The following is a 14,192-nucleotide window of genomic DNA, read 5'->3' as shown; positions in this document are numbered from 1 at the left end:
CCCATGCCCGGCAGGCGTCCTGGATGGGACCTCAGGTCTTAGATATTAGGTTTGGCTGCAATGTCTGTTTGGTATTAGGCCCAGGCTATCTGCGCCCCTTCATCAACTGGATAGAATTTGCTTAGACGACGGCTTTAGTCTTACTGTTGTATTACTTTGTAAGGTCTTATGAAAATAATTAATAAAGTGGCCGTATGCATCGCTCAGATGCAGAGGCCAGGGGTCATCCTTCTTTTTTTTTAAAAATGATTGGCTAGTGCAGTTTAGATTGAAAGAGGAGGTCACGTGTTCGAATCACCTCACCCTGTGTTCACTAAAAAACCACTTTCCCTTCTAGGAGTATATATATGTACCTACAAATAAAGAGAGGTGTCATTTTTTGTTTGGTCCATCATGCAATTTTATCCATCCACAGATTTGCCATCAATGTTGATAAAATTACTCAATATGCAACCTGTAAGTGAAACAAAACATTTCGCTCAGAAAAATCATTCGTTGCGTTCAGCCCGTGGGTCAGCTCACCTAGAAGCAACCTTGCGTGCACCGATGGTGCAGAACGAAGGACAGGGAAAGGAGGAGACTAAATCCCTTGGAAAAAATAGTGCATACTCTGACACAGAAAATATGGATTCGACTGCACTCCAAACACAATACTCGCTTCGATTCATATTGCTGATCGCTAAAATGGATGTATCTAGTCGAGTATTTCAAGTTTCTTAAGATGTACTCCCTCTTTTTTTAATATGGCTTCTCCAATATTTTATGTTACTTTTGCTAATGGGTCGTAATTGCCGGGTGGCGTCGTTCAAAGGCTGATTCTCAACAAATTTGATGTTTCATTACATATTTATTTAATTTATGTCCATTGTCATGCATGGACTCTTTTGGCAGTCCATACACTAAGCGTAGATGAGATGGGGGTGATGTTGATCATCATCACAAGTCCGTGAAATTAAGGGCCTGTTCTGATCTCCTCCCACTCCACGTTTAACAAAATTCCGGAGCGAAGCAGAGCCGAACGATTTAGCCGCCGGAAGCTAGCTTCGGGAAGCTTTGGGCAATTCCAGTGCAAAAAACTGGAGCGAGGACGGCCCAGCTCCACCAAATCGAAAAGATGAAGTTCGATGATATTACGGTCGATGTGCCACCGCTTAAGGGCATGTACAATGGTTGATAAAATAGTCTTATCTTAAGTCTTGCATGTAATTAAGAGATGATAAAAAAAGATGTCTACAATGGGTCATTTCTTAGCCTTATCTTCATAACTAGTTATTCCTAAAAACGTGGTGACACATATTGTGCTAAGATATCATCTCTTGTCTTATCTTAAATAAGAGAAGACAAGTCTTTTCTTATGAGTTCTCTCTCCTCCACCTCATCATTTATCCTACATGGCACTCCTAAGATAGCATCATTGTACATGCCCTAAGAAAACAGTTCGCTCTTTCCCTCGTAAAGAAAACGGTTCGCTCTCCCTTGCACGTAACCTTTCTTCTCTCCCTCGAAATGGGCTGGTTTCAGCCGACCCAAATGCCATCGAATATACCAGATCTTGGTCTAGCTGGGCTGCCAGCCAATGGATCGCTCGAAGAAGCTATCGATCAAGCAGAACGGATTGAGATCGCCAGGCAGAGCCAGAAGCTAGCGCGAGAAGCTGGTTGTGTGAAGTTTTATGAAGTTAGAGGAGATCAGAACAGGCCCTAAGTCAGTGCAGACAGAGGCTCGCGAAGTGAAATGCTAGAGTGTGATGACCAAGCTGGCCACCAATTGATCATGTTCTCCGTGAATAGGTTGACTGCTGATGGCAACTAAGAGCGCAAGTGGCAACACGTATGTGGATCACTAAGGGGGGACAACAATCTCCCTCTCTTGCTCTCTCTTCTCGTCCAGCCAGCAGTATCCAGTTTCCAACCGAGTGCCGTCAGCAGTAACAGCGTCGACCCGTCGCGTGTGCAGTAACAGTGTCATCATCGGGGAACGCTACACCTACGTAATGGTTTTTACGTATCTTATTTACGTATAGTCTGAGTTGGCAGTCTTATATTGGTTAGTAAGAGCAATGCTAGACCCACGTACAGTTACGCGAGGTTTTTATGTAAATGCTGATTTAGACGTAATTAATTGGTTTAGGATTAGTGGCTCGGGTCCACCCTAGTTAAAATCAGGATGAGGAGAGTATGTATGGAAGGGTAAGTAAGATTACGTAGGATCTTTTCATAGGTGTAGAGTTATCGGGTTAGTAATTAGGGCACGGGTCCACCCTTGAAATCAGGGGAATAGTTTAGTTACCTAGATTAAGTTAGAAGCTTTACGTGGATGTAGCATTTTTTATCATCATCCAACCTCGTGCGAGCCTCAACCTTTCAGTGTTGGCGGGTGAAAATCCTATATCTACAAAGAGTCCTGGCCATGGACAGCTCGGCCCGACCCGACCCAGCCTGACCCAACCTTGCCCACGGACCAGACCAGGGCCTAGTTTTTGAGCCTGACAGCCGGGCCGGGCCCAGCCCGAGCTCGTCATATTTGACATTTAAGGAAGAGGCCCGGCTCGAGGGCCAAGGCCCGGCGGGCTTTTAGCATGATGGGCTGGGCTTAGGCCTGATTTTTTAGGCCCGACGGCCGGGCCGGGCCGGGCTTGGGCCTAGGTTTTTTAGCATCGGGCTTTGATAGGCCCGGCCCGACAGATGGCCCGGTATAACGAAGACCTATGAAAACTTTTACGTAAGCTTCCTAACTAAAATCTTTTTACCCCCTGAATATGGCAGGCCACCCCCTTTTCTTTCCCCCTGCAATAGTTGCCAGTGCATGCGCGAAAAGTGGAAACAGCAACCGAGCTTCACAGAGCTCTTTATTTTTCTTTCGACAAAAATACTTTTTTCACACTTTAATAAAATCTGAAAAAAAGTATACACATAGACATATGTTTGTGGTATACATGTGTAAAAATTCATAAACATATATGTTAATATGTGATGTATACAAAAAAAGACAAATACATGAACTAAAATATGCCTTTTCCTTTTTGTTTTTAGGACTGATATTTGTCTTTTTTGTGTAGCATGCAAATAGTCAAATTAGTTGATGAAATTTTATACATATTTGGGAACATGCATATGTATTTATAGAAAAAGGTTTGGCATTTTTTGAAACTTTTGAATATATTTTATTTTATTTTTTGGTAAAACGGGCTCCTGGAGCCCGGTCTCTGCGATGCCTCACCCGTGCATTGAAGTGTCTCGAAACCAAGGCAATAGGTGTTGGAAGCGAACGGGATCCCATCCGCTTTCTTGGCCATGTCAGTCAGTCAGGTGAGCGGCGAAGTGAGTCGTCTCTGTCTCTCGTCGCGCTACAGTCATTGTGCAGGGCAGCCGGTCAGTGAAGCTGGGGTCAACTCAGCTCAACTCAAGGACTCAAGCTGAGTGATGATGGATGAGGCCAGCAAACCAAAGGAAGGGTCTGGAGCTGCATGCAGGCTTTGACGATGACACATCGGGCTTTTTGCGTTGCACGGAAAATCAGATGCCAGCCGGAACGAGAGAGACATGGCAAGAGCAGTGCACACAGGCAGCAGCTGCAGCAGGGGAATGGCTCCGCGGCCGGTCTGCCCTGCCGCTTTGCACTGCAGCGGTGAGGCCAAAGAGCGATGGCAAAAGCAAAAGCAGGGCAGGGGAATGGCTCTGCGTGCTTTGAGCTGCAGTGGGTTGCAGCAGCAGTACAGTGTCACTCACCGCCGGCCGGCGCTTATCCATTCCAGGCAGGAAGTTGCTCGAGCAGAGAGGAAGGATGTCTGAACTCGGAAGGCGATTCTAGACAGAAAATGTGGAGCGGTGGGACGCTGATGACGATGCTGCTGCAGCCGTCCAGTGCATCAGTTAGGGGGTTCAGATTTCAGAACTTGAGAGATAAAGGCCGCAGGGTACTGTATGGCATACAATCCCTACCCGATCTGAACCCTAGTACCAGTACTGTAGCTGCAATGTTTGGCTCGAGTGAGTGCTAAAGAGAGTCGCCCCTGATCAAACCAGAGTTAGTTACAGTTCCGGGAGCAGTGAGAGCGAGTGATGATGGATTCATCAGTAAAGGAAGGGTCTGGTCTGGAGCTGCAACCTTGACGACGACACATCGGGCTCCGCTCTGCTTTGCTTTGCACGGGAAAGGCCGACGCCAGCCAAAGCGGGCTCTGCTCTGTTTGCTTGCACTGCGGTGCAGTGGACAGTGAGAGATGGATGGCAAAGGGAAAGCGCGACATTGACAGGGGAATGCATGGCTCTGCACTGCACTGAGTTTCAACACTGCTGCATCGTGCGTGCAGTGCAGTGCAGCCCTATCCACTGCTCAAGCTCAAACTTACTCCTGGAAAGAAAGGAAGAAAGGAACTGTACGCGCGGGGAATGGGATTCGCAGATGCAGTCGCAGTCGAGGACTTGAGGGAATGCTGCAGCCGATCCTGGAAGTAGAAACAATACCACTGTTTAGTGCGGTTCAGAGCAGCTGGATTACCCAGCAGAACTGAGAAAGATCGCCACAGAGGAGTTCCATTTCCAGTGAGACGTGACGTTCCTACCAAATCTAGCCGGCGGCGAGGAGGTAAGCAGTACGGCTGTGGTGCAATGCTTTGGCTTTTCTCAGACGTGGGTAGCACAGCGTCGTCTACTGAAATCTACTGTAAAACCAGATAAAAATGGACCCTTTTTTTCACCGGGCAGATGGATTCTGATGCTCGGCGTAACGGCCAAATGAGGGGCCCGGCCCGAGACGGGGGAGAGAATTCATTCATTCGTGGGACAGACAGATCTCATCTCACTCATGATGAACATAGTCGGCACCACCGCTACAAATCAAGATCGTCTCAGCTCAGCTCATCGGACCCTACACTAGCAGACTAGTGGTACAGAGGTGACTGACGGACGGACACCCTTGCAATGTTTGCCCGGGGCCATCCCTGGCCTCAATTATCTAACAGATATGCTATTTTTCAGTCGGATGAAATTAATTCGCTTTCATTCGTTTTACCGAAAAAGGGTTTCCCCCCGCTTTGTATTACAAAGCAACAACACCGATACAACCAACGATAGATGCTGGGGCGGAAGCAGCACAAGCACGCCCAAAAGAAAAGGAAGAGAAAAAAACAAAAAAGGAAAAAATGCCGACAACGGCGGATCAACGAAAACGAAGATGACTCGCAACCGCTGCGCCCGCCGGAGAAGTCCACCACGCTCCTAGCACCCCGAAACGCCGCATACCAAGCAACACCTTCAAGAAGGAACGCGACGCCAACGACGCTGCTACCCGGACATGTCCTAGGGTTTCCCCCGGTACGCGAAGGGCCGTGGGGGAAGGGATATATCCGACGCCCTTCAGGAAGGCACGGCGGCGCCCACGGGCGTCACCACGTCGGTGCCGGACAAGCCAACAAGGATTTCTCCCAACCGCCAACCAACCACGACCCCGGACGATCCATCGCGCTCCACCATACTTGTCGTCCACCAATGTGCGCCACCACGGTCTTGCAGTCACCATCGCCGTCTCCCCGAGGCAATCGAAGCGAGACCGGCGGGAACGAGAGAAAACAACCGGAAATGAGGAGCAGCAGGGTCAGCAGCAACGCGGGAGGGGACAACCTCCACCACTCTCGGCGGAAACCGACCGGACGCAGAAAAGGAGCAAACCAGGCACCCCTGCCCGGCCGAGCCCGAAGCAGGCTCGTGAAGCTCCCGTTGCCGCGCTGCAGTACACGCGCCGCCGTCTCTGCCATCCCCAGCCCGAGCCACACCTCCGTCCGCCGGAGATGACGCCGGAAAGCCTACGCCAGGCCCGCCCAGACCCAGATGGGGCCCAAAAGGGCCCAGATCTGGGCCGGAAGGGCGCCGCCGCCAGCCATTGCGCCGCCCCGCACTGTATGTGTGGTGGGTGTAATAGCAATTTTGGTTTTTAACTGAATCTGTGTGTACTTTCAGTGTAATTTGATGTGCATTTTTGCCCTGTAATCTGTTTGGGGGGCTGATTTTTTTTCAGTTAAATTATAGTGGTTTTGGACTGTATTTTTCAGTAATATGTCACTTATAGTAATCTGAATATTTTTTGCAGTAACCCTGCAACTTTACTGCCATGTGATCTGAAACTTCCACATTCTCAGGTTTAAACTGTATATCCCTGTAATTACAGTGTTTCTTTTTCAGTAATTTGGATTGTATTCCTTATATTTCCAGTCTTGTTTATTGTCATTTTTTCTAATCCTGTAATTTTCAGTAGTTACACTTCAAATATTTAGTGTCCTTACATTGTTTCTGCATTAATTACACTTCAAATGTCGGTGTAATTACATTGAAAGTTCACTAGTTTGGACTGTATTTGTAAGTTCAGTAATTTTGAGTTAATTACACTGTAATGTCAATGTAATGTCAGTGTAATTACCCTGCAGGTTGAGTAATTTGGACTGTAATTTGTATTTGTAATCATATTGTAACTTTAGTAAATTTGGACTTCGCAGGGGTAAGACTAGGTTCCTATAATCCCTCCCCAGACCCCATCTTCTGTGGGAGCTTCTATGCACTGGGTCTGTCCTTTTATTGTATCTTTAGTAAATTTGGACTGTGTATCCTTGTAATTTTCAGTAATTACGCTTCATATTTTAATGTGCTTACATTGTATATCCATGTGTAACTTATATGATTTTACATTGTATTTACACTAGTGTTTTTTGAATTTTCCATTATGTAAGTACTTTAGATTGTCATTGCATTTACACTGTAATTCTCTATGTAAATTTGTTGATTTTATCTTTTTGTTAGTTGCAGTTCTGGTTTGTTTGGATGGCAAGATTGCGTAAAGCTTGTGAGCAGGGACCCCATGCCGTTTCTCCTGATGACAGTGTTGAATGTTTATATAATCCTTTTGTTTCTGACGATTTTGCAGATGCTGTTTGTTTTAAAATGTCTCAGGTTTATTTTCTCATCTTTTTAACATCTATTCCTTATTTAGTTTGCTTTTTCCGCTTTCAAATTATTTAATTTAGTTATTTTTTGCTCTCTGTTGGAATCTTCTATGGATGATGGCACTTTTGACACACAATTGTTCAACATTTATGTGAATCATGTAAGTAAACTTTTCTGATTTGCCTTTTTGATCTCGTCTATTCGATGTTCTTCTCTGTTTTCATATCACAAGTGTTCTTATATATCTTTTGTTTTCATATCCCATATGTTCTTATCTCTACTCTTATAAAAAACAGAGTTGGTGTTGATGGTGTGCCTGCCATCCTGCAATATAGGCCGTCCGATTTATATCTGACGGATAGGAAGGAAATTATGGCAATTTTGCAAAATGATACCCACACCCCTCTCCACATTTGCAAATAAGGCTTTCCCTCGTTGATCCTTTTCTCTCACAAGATAAACTACTCATAGAAATGCATCTTGATGTTCCGTGCAACGCATGGGCATCTTGCTAGTATACCTTTTATTTTACTCTCTTTTTTTTGGTTTGTAGAAGTTAGATATTTGAAACGGAAGATAACTACTGCAGGAGACCGTAATGTGGTATGTAAATATGTTTTTTTGGTTATGGTCCTATTTCTGTATTCATGCATCTTTACTTTGTACTGTAATTAGTTTTGGTCTTTTACAGTAAGATTGAAAGCAACTTAAGCAACTTACTGTGAGCATTGAGGCTTTTTACCGTGCTCATTCAACTGTAACTAGTGCATGTATGCTGGGAAATTCCAAGTTGTACCTTGCTTTTAGGATAGCCTTTTGATAGTGAGCTTGACTGCTTTTTTAGTGTGATCGTGTTACTGTAATTAGTATATTGGGTAATACCTAGTTTCTAGGCCTAGAAAATTGGTTTCTCTATTTCTCGTATATTTTTACAGTAAGGTTGTATGCTTTTTACTATGCTCTTGATATTGTAATTAGTGTGTGTTTATTTGGTAATTCCATGCCTGTTTATTAGGTTAGTATTTTTATTTTCTTTCTTTTACAGTCAGCTTGTATGCTTTTACTGTGTTAATGGCATTGTAAATACTGTAGGTATGTTGGGCAATTCCAGTTTTTCTAGTATGGTTTGTAGTTTACTCTCTTTGAAATTCTCTGAAACATCTTGTAGGAAGATCTAGGAGTTTGATTTCTATTTACTGTGTACACTTAACTGTAAATTCGTTTTCTGTACATGAAACATCTCATAGGAACATCTCGTAGGAAGATCTAGGTACTCCTTGTCTTCTTCGGTTTGAGTTTACTGCTGTTTTTCTGTCTCTTCACTTCTTTCTGTTGCTTGTAGATTTAGCCCTTTCTCTGTTGCTTGTGTTGCAGATGTATCATATGCAGATTCTTCAGGTTCCTGTATTTATTGTTTGTTAGTTTTAGCCATCTTAAGGATTATTTTCACCAGAAGTTACTTTTTAGCTAGTCCAAGTCAGCCATCTTAACTATCATGTGAGTTTACCTTGTCAGGTTCCATGTTGTCAAATAGACTGACATCCCATGGGTTGTGAACACTCATCATCACAGTTTCTCCCTGCATCAACAAGTGAACCCACAAACATTGTCATTCAATCACACTACCAGTGTTATAGTCATATATACGCAAAATAGTCTCATCTGGGCATTCTTTTTTAATCTGGAGGGCAATGCTTACCGTGTCGTTGTGTGTTCATGTTTGATAATTGCTGGTTGCAGTGTTCGCCAGATTGTAGTCAGTTTCTGTACTTCCCTGGAATCCAGAATAATTTTCCTGCTAGGTAGGGCGGTAAAATGCATGCATAAGTATAATTTTTGTGTTTATAGGCTGTGCTCTTTTTGCAATGTTTCCAATTTCCTTTTTTACCTTGTACATCATCTGCACTTGAAGAAGTTCAGTAAATGTGTACGCCCCGTTCTGTAAATACGATTTTTTACAAACCAGTTAGATACAACAACCTGATCCTTGCTTTCTTTATTTTATTTTCCACAAGAAGCAATTATTGGCTTACATGAAGGAGTGCATCCTCTTCATCTTGCAGGTATGACTCCTGTCCTCGCATTCTTGCTTCCCTTCGTTTCCTTCAGCTTCTTGTTCCTGAAATTTTAAGAAAAAATGGAAGTACTCAGTATCATGTTCTTAAGCAAAGCTATTGTTTTTTGCTTGAATTTCAGTGTTTCCTCTGAGCTATGTAAGGTGTCAACAAAGATCTAAATTACAAGCTAGAGATGAATTTTTCGCGGCATCTTGCATTATGTAATTGACAACCAAGATAGGTTACAGTGTGTCTTCTTGATACTTACAGTGCCATGTTCTGAAAATTGGAGTCCAATTTGTAGTGTAATTTCATCTTGTAATTTATTCTATGTAAATTACAGTGTAATGTCAGTGTACTTACATTTTTTTATACTGTAATTACACTGTAACTCACACTAATTGCCCTGTTTTTACAGTGTAATTTTCAGTGGTTTCCACTGGAATATGTAGTATGTTCTACTGTAAACATTTTACTGTAAATCTTCTGCTATTTCACTGTAAATCTTCTGCTATTGCACTATAAATGTTATGCATTCTAAATCTACTGGAAAATCATTTGGTCTGCGTAGATTGGACACGGAAGGGGCTTTTATAACTGAAATACCTGTGTACTTGCAATGCCATGTTCTGAAAATTCCAGTCCATATTGTAGTGTAATTTTCATTTTGGAATTTATTCAATGTAATTTACGGTGTAATGTCAGTGTACTTACATTTATTTTACACTGTAATTCATACTATTTGCCCTGTTTTACAGTGTAATTTTCAGTGGTTTTCACTGCAATATCTCATCGGAATATATAGTAGCATGTTTTACTGTGAACATTTTACTGTAAATCTTGTGCTAATTCACTATTAATCTACTGCTATTGCACTATAAAACTGTTGCTAATGCACTGTAAATCTAGTGCAAAATCATTGTAAAAACTTGCTGTAATTCCACTATGTAAAGGTTGATTTTGATCTTGCTTTTTCATGTCTATGTTCATCCAACGACCCCATGCTCCTTTTCTGTTCTGGTTTCTTACTTTTGTTGCAAAGGTGTAGTAACTTCCCCTCTGTTTTCATGCAGATGCTGAGAAGAAGGTGAAGGGAGCTGTTTCTCACAGATGGGAGGAGCGTTAGTGAAAGGGACGCAGAGAAGTTTGGCCGGAGAGGTCTCTCACCTGGAAATCCATGTCTTTCTCCAGCTCTGCTCCCTTGGAGGAATCCCCGCCGTGTTTGCTTCTTGTTCTTGTGTGCGATGGAGAGGTTATGCAGCTTGTTCTTTTTTGGGGTTTTAAAGCGGGGACCCGTTTAGTCTTTCTCAGGGTCTCTTTTTGATTTTTAAAGGAAGAGAGAGGGAAAGACAAGAGACAATCGGATGTAAAACACGGTGGAAATATATGACTGAAATGGAATTGGATTTCAGTCGGATGTAAAACAGACAATCCCTCTCTATTATCTAATGTAATGTAATGTAATCAATCACCCAAGGTTGTTGCAACAGTGGCCACCTAATCAGATCCAGTCCGCCCGCTGATCATCAGCCGTCCCGTCAGTCCGTCACTGCGCGTGGGGTGCGTACCATTCTACTCGAGCTTCACTCCAGTGGAGTGGAGTGGAGTGGAGTGAGGCCGACGCCGAGGCGGCCGGTTGCTCGGTCGCTTCATCAGAAGCCCCCGACGCCGTCCAGGCGACCGAGGCGGCCGCCCGCCTGGTAGCGCGCGAGGAGCTGGGCGCCCGTGCGCCGCCCGCGCGCGCATCCACTCGCCCGCATCGCGCCCACCACCGCCTTCACCACCTCCGGCGGCGCGGGACGCGCCGGCCGCCTCCTCGCCGCCGTAGATGGCCGCCAGCACGCCATGCGCACTCGCGCCCGCCGACATGCCTCCACGGCGCGCGCCAGCACGCGCGCCCGCCAGGCCTCCCTGCGCACGGCTGCGGCGCCCCGGCCGCCGTGCAGAGCACTCGAGTGTGCCAGCGCGCGCTCCCGCCGTGGCGCCCGCGGGCCCACGACCCGCACCGCCTTCCACGCCTGCACGCCGCGCCGCCATCACCGCGCGCCTCCCGGTTCCCCTCCTCCAGGACATCACCAGCAGCACCTTCGCCGCGCCACTCGCGCGTCGCCGGCTCCGCACCGCGGCCACCACCCGGCAACAACGCAGCCGCACCGGTCTTGAAGTTCGTGCCTCGATCTCCGCTTCCATCCGCACGCAGCGCCGCCACCACATCCCCCGCCGCGCGAAACTTCCCTCCGTGCTGCCCGCACCGCGTGGCTGAGCCGCTCCTGCCCCCGCCGCGACGCCGACGAGGCCGCCCTTCTGCCGGGTGGTGACCGGCAGCGCCACTGCGTGAAGCTCTGCGACGCGGAGCTTCGAACTGAGAACGAGAAAACGAGACGCCCGGCACCGTTGCTGCCGTTAGCATTACCCCGTGCACACACTGCTTCTGACGATGCCCATGCCACCGCGAACGGCACCGCCGAGGCCGCAACCGCCTCCACGAGCGCCGGCTGAACGCGTCGCCGCCCGGCGTGGCCGACCCACCACCACCGCCACCCTTCACCCCACCATTCCCCGCCGCGCATTGTTGTTGGCGTGCCTGGGACGCTGAGCGCCGCGGTGCGTGCAGGTGCCTGAAGATGCCACACGAAAAAAGAGCGCCCGGGCGTCGCTTGAGCTTCTCCCACTCCCCCGCCCCCGCCCGCGCCGGCATCTCACCGGTGCGCGCCGCGCTCATGTCGTCCCGCTCGCGCGCGCGAGCAGCGCAGCGGCAGCGGCAGCAGGCGCAGCAGAACGCCACGTAATGCCAGCAGTGAGCGCGCGGACACGCGCAGAGCGGTGCGGTGGTGGGTTGTTACGTCTGTCGGCGCAGTGGAGCGCCGGGCGGGATGATATATGGAGTGGCGGGCAGAGGAAGAGGAGAGAGCGCCGGTCGTGTGGTGGCCCAAGGCGATTGAATGCCGGCCTCGCCACTGCGCCTGGTGCGCGCTGTCGAGCGAGGCGCAGGCGGCACTAACGCGGTTACCGACGGGCAGTCACCGGTTGCCGGGGTAAAGCTAGAGACGGCGCGGTGAAAACGAGCGGCGCACCGCAGTGGAAGGCCGGTCGGAGGAGCAGCGCGTGCGTTTTACCGGCGCGGGGGGAACAAACAAAGCGAGTGCAGCGCGGCGGGGTTCAAGTGGCAGCGCTGGGAAGGGGAGCGAGCGATCGATCGACCGATCGATCCCGGGAGCATGTGCGGCGGACGCAGTGCGGAGCCCCCACCGCGGTCTGGCTGCGGGGTGGGGGCGGGCTATGGCGGGCGAGAGAGAGGCTAGCCGCACCTACCGGACGGGGCGCATATGCGGTGGCAGAGAGCTGGGAGAGGGCGACGGATGTGACACTGGGAGCAGGGGGGAGCAGAGGGGGATCCTCGTTCGTTCCATGGCGATGCGTGACTGCGCATGGCATGCGACGTCGGCGAGTGAGTACGTGGCCGGCGGATCGCCGGAACCGTGCAATCATGTCATTCCTGGCACTGCTGCCGCTGCCGCTGCTGGTGGTTGGTGACTTGGTGATGGCGGGAGAGGATGACTGGCTGACTGCCTCAGTGGATGTGGATCGATCGGTTGGTCTGCATTATTGGAGGAGGCAGTGCAGTGGTCGATCGGCCATCCGATTGTGTGCAAGCCAATCAACGGTGTCGGGTGAGCGAGTCAGATTTCCCAGCCTCCTGCACGGCTGCACGTACGCGTGTATGTAGAGGTCTTCTCTTCTGCAGATTTAAGGACTTGCAGTTGGGCCAACTCCAGCCCAAACGGACGTCCGGTTTCTCTGGATTTTATCCGTTTGGGTAACAGCAAAGAGGCATTGTTCGGTCTTTTCTGCGGAACGCGTTGTTAGTGCGTTCAACATGGCCGGCGTATAAATGTGTACTAGTATTTTTTAACTAAACATTGCAAATAGTTTGAAATGAACCGATACATTTATTGGTTGTCAATGTGACTCCATGTGCGCTCAACCAAGTGATTTTGGAGTTGCATATCATTATGCCAATCACACCTTTCACAAATGAAATTCGATGAATTGTTCAAACGTTGCCGGTTCTTGGTGCCCAGGCACAACAATTTCACCCTCATATTCAAAGTCTTGGTCGTAGATATTGTTATCACGCCCCTCCTTCATGATCATGTTATTCATGATCACACAAGCAGTCATCACCTCCCAAAACTTCTCGGTGCTTCATGTGAGTGCAGGGTGTCAAACGATACCCCATCGAGATTGAAGCACACAAAAAAGCACGCTCCACGTCTTTCCTAGCACTCTCTTCTACTTCGGCAAATCTCTGTTTCTTCTCTCCTTCTAGATTGGATATTGTCTTCACAAGAGTTGACCACGAGAATAAATACCATCAGCTAGGTAGTATCCCTTATTGTAATAGTGGCCGTTGATCTCAAAGTTGGCATCTGGGCAATGGCCTTCTACAAGCCTTGTGAACATTGGAGAGCGCTGAAGCACGTTGATATCATTGTGAGAACCGGCCATGGCGAAGAAAGAGTGACATATCGAAAGATCTTTTGAAGCAATCGCTTCTAGTATGACAGTGCAACCTTTTACATGTCCCTTGTACTGCCCCTCCCAAACAAATGGATGGTCCTTCCACTTCCAGTGCATACAATCTATACTGCCAAGCATTCCCGGAAAGCCTCTATCTGCAGTGATCGCCAACAACCGGGTTGTATCTATGGCATTGGTCTCTCTCACGTACTCAGGGACAAACACTGTCACCACGGCCTTGTAGAACATGTACATTGATTTGAGACATGTGGACTCACTCATACGAATGTGCTCATCCAAAAGATCACCGGGAATTCCGTATGCAAGTGCATTTTTGATAAGAGGAGAAACCAACCTTGCCAAGAGAATCCTCCTTGCACTCAAAGTAATCATCAAATGCTATCACTCCCTCTTGAATACGATTGAACACATGCCTCGCCATACAGAAGCTTCGCCAGGAAAGATGGGGTTTGAAGAGCGGGGAATTCTCAAATTAATCGGCATTCAGTAGGGCATGACTGGTTCAGCGCCGGAGCATGGCCTAGGATTGATTCCCTGAACCTAAGCCGGTGCCTAGCAATGTGGTTATTAACTACCAATGCAGTAACCACAAACTCTTCGTCATTCGACGAAAAATCATCCGATGAACAAATGAGGTTGTTGAAAAATGCTCGTCCCC

At 47.7% G+C, this 14,192-nt stretch overlaps 1 long non-coding RNA gene across 1 annotated transcript; it reads right to left on the bottom strand.

Annotated features, from left to right (window-relative positions):
• Positions 1 to 8,116: 8,116 nt before the first annotated feature.
• Positions 8,117 to 10,628, bottom strand: LOC125514122. Its single transcript, XR_007286267.1, has 6 exons — positions 10,160 to 10,628; positions 8,969 to 9,054; positions 8,824 to 8,874; positions 8,635 to 8,730; positions 8,443 to 8,514; positions 8,117 to 8,337 (listed from the first exon to the last, which is right to left on the bottom strand). It is a non-coding gene; the product is annotated as an uncharacterized LOC125514122 (long non-coding RNA).
• Between the last annotated feature and the right edge of the window lie 3,564 nt (positions 10,629 to 14,192).

The sequence above is a fragment of the Triticum urartu genome, chromosome 6 (assembly GCF_003073215.2).
Source record: "Triticum urartu cultivar G1812 chromosome 6, Tu2.1, whole genome shotgun sequence".
Classification (NCBI taxonomy): domain Eukaryota; kingdom Viridiplantae; phylum Streptophyta; class Magnoliopsida; order Poales; family Poaceae; genus Triticum; species Triticum urartu.
Note: the sequence above shows the minus strand (reverse complement) of the source record. Positions and strands in the feature narration are given on the sequence as shown.